This window comes from Oratosquilla oratoria, chromosome 6 (genome assembly GCF_046742065.1).
Source record: "Oratosquilla oratoria isolate Oo_2021 chromosome 6, ASM4674206v1, whole genome shotgun sequence".
Lineage (NCBI taxonomy): Eukaryota > Metazoa > Arthropoda > Malacostraca > Stomatopoda > Squillidae > Oratosquilla > Oratosquilla oratoria.
The window spans coordinates 15,207,495-15,214,994 of record NC_134782.1 but is presented as its reverse complement, the minus strand read 5'-3'; the positions used below and the strand labels follow the sequence as shown (position 1 = coordinate 15,214,994).

The following is a 7,500-nucleotide window of genomic DNA, read 5'->3' as shown; positions in this document are numbered from 1 at the left end:
TGGATGACCACATTGCAGAACCGTCCAGGATGTAACATTTCACCCTATACAGTGAGTCCTCCTTATACGGTAATTCTTTATCCGGTAAATTCACAGTTACGGTATTTGGTAATTACTACCCTTGATTCTATTTACGGTAAGAAAAATTCACAGATACGGTATCTGCTCATGTTTTGAAGAGGAAAGAGCAGGGAGAAGGTATGTCTGCCATATCCTATTATTACATGTTATAATGGGTGGGAATGATTTTTTGCCTTTTCTTTTTGACTACCTCCCTTGAAAGGGGGGAAAAGCCTTGGTATATGTATGTATAATGGGTTTGGTATACAGTAATTTCGATTTGCGGTAAGGTTTTAAGGAACGCATATGTACCGTATAACGTGGACTTACTGTACTATACAACACATTACATGTATGGAAGACTGCACTGTACACAATCATGTATACCACCAACACAATATACACAATAAGGGATTTGTAGGAAAACCCCATTCCAACCATGGCATTCCTCAGGGACTGCTTGGTCAGACAATCTAAGAAATGACAACAATAACCAGATTTAGATACAGTGGAGTGACTTTGGTGCATCCTGCTATTATTTCCAATGCTTTATTTTGTACAGTTTGTAAGGTGTTCATGTATTTCTGATTGTTGAGAACCATGCTGTGGAAGCATAGTCAAGTGAAGTTTTCAAGAAATGTTTGTTGACTGTCTGGAGTTTCCTTTCACTGCTCAAAGCACATGTTTCCAACTGATTTCAGTCTACCTATATACCAAGGGAGGTAGCTAAGTCAAAAGGCATGTAACCACTCCCACCCATTCCACTCCCATGCACCACCCTTTCCTACCTCTAATCTTAGCTCCACGTGGACAATGGGTCATCCCTGTCTCCCACCAACCGCCCTGAACATAAGAACATAAGAATGAAGGAGAGTGCAAGAGACCATAAGCCCTACACTAGGCAGTTCCATGTCCATTACCTCCTGTCATCCCCATCCATAAAGTCGTCTAACCATTTCTTAAAACGACTGATAGTTTCAGCACTCACTACAAGGTTACTAAGTCATTGGCCACCCCATTAGTAAACCAATTCTTGCCTCTTTCCTTCCTAAATCTAAATTTGTCCAGTTTAAATCCATTACTGCAAGTCCTGCCCTGTTGTCTTAAAATGATGACCTTGTTTGCATCACTCTTGTTAAAGCCTTTGATCTATTTAAATGCCTCTATTAGATCACCTGCACTCTGTGTCTTTCCAGAAAGTAAGTTAAGGTGCATAAGCCTCTCTTCATAAGGTAAATTTCTGAGTCCATGCATCATTTTGGTCATTCTCCTCTGTACTGATTCTAATGAATTTATGTCCATTCTATAAGACAGAGACTAAAAATGTACTGCATAGTCAAGGATGGGTCTAACTAATGCTAGAGTTTGATAATTACTTTGCACTTCTATCTGTAACTGTCCTTGCAATGAAACCTAATGCTCTGTTAGCTTTATTCCTGGTACTAATGAACTGTTTCCTGGATTTAAGGTCAGGACTCACTAGAGGATTCATCTCCCTTTTTGAAAATAGGAACAATGTTTGCCTGCCCCCAAGCAATAGGCACAAAACCAGTATCTACCAGCTTATTAAATATCTTATTGTTGATTTTCACTGGCAGATCTTTGATGTGTGGGTTGAAGATTTTGTGGGTATCAAAACTGATGGTCCAAAATGTTTGGATTCTTTTCCAGTGGAAGTGTTTTGCCATTCAGTTTTACTAGTGGGTGTTTCACTGATTTATATATGTCTGGAACAAGCAATGTTAATAATCATTTCTAGGGGAGATCTCCATTCATTATTTCTAAACCATTATTCTAGTCTGACTGGGTAAGCTTGGGTGTTCTTAGCAGCTACTTTAGTGTTGTTATATTGGGTTATTATTATCGAGTAATCTATGATGATGAGCATTTTGGTACTATACACCAGACTTGATACTGGGAGATCACTTGTAAGGAGGTTGAATAACACATGAAGACAGTAGTAATGGATACAATTTCAAGATGGAGAGCAGTAATGAGTGGAGTTCCACAAGGTTCAGTGCTTGCACCAATAATGTTTTTTGTCTATGTCAATGACATGAGGGAAGGTCAAGCTATGCCAACACATTTGCAGATGACATAAAAATCATGAGAACACTGAAAAATAAGGAGGACTGGGGACTATTGTTAAAAAGATCTAGACACTATTTTTCCAAGGAGCCAAGAATGGGAAATAAATATTCTATCTACTATGGGCTTTTTCTCCTTACAAGGGAGATAGCTAAGTCAAAAGGCATATACCAACTCCCACCCAATTCACTCCCAAAATATGCAAATTACTCAAAATTGGTAATAGTAGCAACAGATCACCCTTAAACTATACTATTCCTTTGGTAGAGAACCCATTACAAAAGCAAAGGAGGAGAAATATTTGGAAGTGTTGATGAAGAGACAACTTGTCACCTGACATATATATCAGTAGGATTGTGGGAGAGATGTATAGACTACTGCTGAAGATTAAAGTAGCTTTTGACTATATGGATGAAGAGATGATGAAAAAATAACTGAAACCCTGATATGTCCAAGACTGGAATTTGCATCAGTGGTACAGTCCTCACACAGAGGCTACAACCAAAAATGAATGAATGCAAAGGGCAGCAGCCAAACTGGTCCCCAGCCAGGGAGATAAACCATACAAGGAAAGACTAAAAGCACTGGGTCTGCTATCTTTGAAAGATTGAAGAGAAAGAGGTGATATGATTACAATATTTAGGTCACTAAAGAGGATATACTGCATTAACAAAGATCACTTGATTAATGGTGGGGGCTTACAAAGGATTACAAAGGTGGAGCATGCCAACAGGAGACCTTTTGGTCCATATCTAGGTCGGATGAAAAAAAAAAAAAAAATCATGGAAACAAATTAAGACATGTCTAAAGGTTGTGAAGAAATAGTTTTCCATATAGATGCATAAATACTTGAAATGTTGTAATGACTGTCATCTCTTTCATATTATTTGTTTATTTCTTTTGTTATCATTTGTCTGTTTGTTTATTAATTGCTTGATTCTCATCTATTAATAGTTATATGTGAATTTACTATTATTTACTATTTATCTGTTTGTTTATTATTTAACTATACCAATGCATTTATTTTATTATCATTTACTTTATTATATTTTTATTTATTCATTTATTTATCATTATTATCATTCTTTTTGCATCCAACCCTGATATGGACCAAAAGGTCTCCTGTTGGCATGCTCCATCTTTGTAATCCTTGGTAATCAAGCTTGAATACATGAATTAAAATGTAAATATAATTGGAAATTAAGTATATAAATTAAGCTGGAACTGTACATGAATTTGAGATGAGGTATGACAAATTGAGCATTAGAAAATGGACCTAATGAATGTTACTCCTTTATTGTATGCTGCAATTCAGTAAATACAGGTGAAAGTACTGCTCCTTGGGGACCATTCCTTATCATATCAGCTATTTTCTTTTATTGTAACCTTTAATATTATAAACTAGTGAATACTATATTATGAACACTGTAGATTATATAAAACAAAGCTGTTTGTTTTAATCTCAATATGATAGAATTAACTCATCAGTTACCCTTCACTTGCTATCAAGAAACATGAGAATCATATACAATCATTTACTCATTTGTAAAATAATAAGATTTGAAAAACTACATGTTTGAAAGATAGACTGAATCACATAAACATTAAACTATAGTCCAATAAACTGACATAAGATAAAAAGTTACAAAACTGTACCCCATGATGATTTAGTGTTCTCAGCTGATTAATCACACAGAAGTCAATTAAGAATATAAGTAAAAAAAAAAATCTATCTGAGAAAAGTAATGTTGCAAGAGTTGAAGAGACTGTGGATCAAGATAATGACTAGAAAAGACACAAACCACAATAGAACAAGGCCTGTTTAAACAGGATATATACATCCTTGAGAGGGTGGCATATGATAAAATTTACTAAATGCAGATGTAATCATCATCATCATTATGTCTTCATGATATTCATATTTGTGACTTTTGTGTCAAGCCGTTCTGATTTCAAGGACACTCCAGAATTAAGACATTTAAAAGAGTATAGACTTAAAAATATCTACTTGCATAATGTTCTGATCAGAATCTTATGTTATAAATGACAAATGTAAACTGTTATAATAATATCAATGATGATGAGATCATAAAATTCAAAATGCAGTCAGTCATGAAAGGATGCTTCAATCCAAAGAAGGAGGAAGTTACCAAACATTAAAGATTTGACATTGATTCTATTTCATGGGATAAGTACTTTTAATATGAAGAACTTTTTCTTACCAAAAGACTCATTGAATTATATTCTCCTGTTTCTGTTTACATTCACCTTTCTGCATTTCGACTGCATGTAACACGACGCATTTGTTATATATAATAATGATAAGAATAAATTAGAAATAAAGATTGGTAATATTTATGTGTTATTCATATATTTCTTATTTATACGTGTAGGGTCAACTAAGATTTCCAAAATTATATGTATTATAACAAGACATATTTTCTATCAGATGTAGCACAATAGATTCCTGATATCTATTATTAAAAAAAATCCTAATATACCCTACAGTGCTGAATATCAATTTAATTTTTACATTTAAAAATTATATTACTGAAGCAATATAGAACATAAAAATCGTCAAAAGAAGTTAGTTTTTTACATTATGTCTCATATATTAAATCTAGTTTATTTCTATCACGATAAAATTTATTTTGCCGAACGAAATATAAACAAATAGCATAGAATCATTCTTTCCCTATTGCAATGTCAATCGATAATGCAAATAACATAACATTTTTTATTTTCTTATTTCTAGATTTAATTACTAATTTTAATTTTTATTATGGCATGATATGTATTTATAAATATCTATTTCTTATATTCCATCTTTGAACATGAATAATTGTGTTCATATTTTGCAATCGTGTATGGAGTGTCTGTGACGTGGTGGATGTGAGGATGTGACGTCAATAGTTTTCCTTGACTAGGTGGACGGAGAGTGGTTAGCAGTCCTGAAGGCCATAGGAATCTTGTTGTTGCCTCCGAGGTAGACGTGGAGTAAAGTCCGAAGCTTCTACAAGATCCCCAGAATTTTCTATCAGGTTAGTATTTAATTAGTGTTGGTAGAAACTTCGATAAGTTAATTGTGACATTGTATCTTCGATATTTTGACCATTGGTGTAGTCTGTAGAGAAAATCTGCTTCAGTTTGTCACTTGTGTCTGCAGTAACAAGTAGAGGGGCAGAAATTTCGCCGAGGTACATATACATATAAATATTTACTAAGTTTTGTAGCTATAGATAATACATTGGCATGATGCTAGCAACAAATTGTCAATCAATACTTCTCGTAAATATCACTGAGGCTCATAATTGGCTATTTTTGGCCTTGTAGAAATATGCCAAGCTGTTTGTTTCTGTCAAAAAAAAAAGGGGGGGAGGGTAATTGTTAATGTCAGCACATGGTTATATTACAGCATAAATGTGTATCTGAATTTATTTCAATAAAGTAAGGTATTTATGGCGAAATAAGGGACCAAAAGGGGGGAGGGTATGATGGTTTTGTCGCTAAAGAAATTTTGCTGTGTTCACTTTAGGGGTTTGGAAGGAAATGTGTGCAAATAGGACCTGTGGTACTCAAAGTGTTTATATAAACAAATACCTCTAGTAGATTACTGGTCAAGTCATACCACTACCAATTTGTCCCACTTGACATTGTGTGGGTTCCGGGCAGCTGTAGAGGGGTAGATTTGAATAAGTATCCACATGAAAATGACTGTTTCCCGGCTATATAGTATATGCAAAGGAACCCATCCATGGATTTTTTTTTCATCTTGCAATTGACATGTCCATTGTGCAGTGACTTAGCAATGTCTTTGTTGCCAAAAAGGGTAATGGACACAATTTAATAAACTGCTATTCCCAGAAACCTGTACAGGAACCCATTCTTTACACTGCCCTAGACTAACCTCAAGGATTGACTTTGCATCGGCATCCACGATCATTCTGTGAGAGAGATTGAATATTTGTCTCGCTGTAAATTAGACCTAGGGTTTGACTTCGCAAAAAAAAAAAAAAAATGGTTTCCCATTTGGCAGCCATTTTTAGTGCCTCCTGGGATTCTGAGGCAGGCTGCAGTCTTTAGCAATAAGCCATAATGAAAATCTTTGGTGTTCCCAACAGAATGACATGATTAACACCAGTAACTTGGGAATATTTTAACCAGGGCCTTGAACTCTTGTGAATTTAATTGTTCACATCAATACTGTTGATTTGTGACATTCACAGTGAAAAAATGTTAAACTAAATGTCATAGTGGAATAGGCCTAGATCTCTACAAAATAACTGCTAGCAATTATATTTGTCAATATGCAGTGTTAGGATGTACTAGTACCACAAGCAGAATGAGTTGGACCAAGACATGGGACAAGTTGGCATAGGGCAGGTTGGCAACGGAAAGACTTAACCCATTACCCAATAGGAAGGGGGGGCTGTCTTGACAATTCTATTGCATATCAACCCATTACCCAATAGGAAGGGGGGGCTGTCTTGACAATTCTATTGCATATCATTAGTATCCATGTTAGATTTTGTTCCTGTCTTTAGCACACGAGGGTGGGAGAGCAAATCATCTTTGCAGATGGGACCACTATACTCGAGGATTCTTGTGCTCTCCTTAAAAAAAAGAAAAAAAATAGTAAGGCCTCGCCTCATGAATGCTCCCAGTTGAATCCTTGACAAAATAAGGCCAGTCATCTCTTGTAGGTTAGGTTAGTGGGTATTGATTAGATATTGTTAGATATAAGTTGAGGTTTCAAATTTGAGCTGTAAAGAACAGCAGTACTGATTAAAAAAATACATAAATGCAGTGGTAAATTATCAGTACCTATCAGTATTTTTTGTTTTGTTTTTTATTTATTTATTTATTTATTTATTTATTTATTTATTTATTTATTTTTTTGTCGTAGATGTGTACAATAATGGACAAATAAGATGTTTTTAAGGTTCCCATCCCTAGTTTCTGGGAAAATAAAATATATCGCTGCAGGTGTGGGGGAAAATTGTGTATGTGTATATATGTATATATATATATATATATATATATATATATATATATATATATATATATATATATATATATATATACATATATATAATATTCATTTTCCAGTGGTGTGTATCTCCCTCCCCCCTCTTTCCTCTCCCATCTCATCTCCCTCTCTCCTCTCCCATCTCATCTCCCTCTCTCCTCTCCCCTCCTGTCTCTGTCTCCCTCTCTCCTCTCCCCTCCTGTCTCTGTCTCCCTCTCTCACCCCTCCTGTCTCTGTCTCTCCCTTCCTCCCTCCCTCTCTCATCCCCCTCCAGTATCTCTCTCCCTCCCTCACCCACCTCCAGTATCTCTCTCTCCCTCCCT

At 35.3% G+C, this 7,500-nt stretch overlaps 2 protein-coding genes across 2 annotated transcripts in view; one reads left to right on the top strand and one right to left on the bottom strand.

Moving 5' to 3' along the window:
• Coq2 (ubiquinone biosynthesis protein COQ2, mitochondrial) overlaps positions 1–4,449 on the bottom strand; it is a 20,804-nt gene extending 16,355 nt beyond the window's left edge. Inside the window, exon 1 of the mRNA XM_076186488.1 lies at positions 4,371–4,449. The gene's annotated coding sequence lies outside the window, so the exon portion shown is untranslated. The remainder of the gene's footprint in view (positions 1–4,370) is intronic.
• A 579-nt stretch (positions 4,450–5,028) lies between these two features.
• Positions 5,029–7,500, top strand: part of LOC143026313 (protein transport protein Sec61 subunit gamma) — an 8,053-nt gene continuing 5,581 nt past the window's right edge. The window contains exon 1 of the mRNA XM_076186487.1: positions 5,029–5,189. The gene's annotated coding sequence lies outside the window, so the exon portion shown is untranslated. The remainder of the gene's footprint in view (positions 5,190–7,500) is intronic.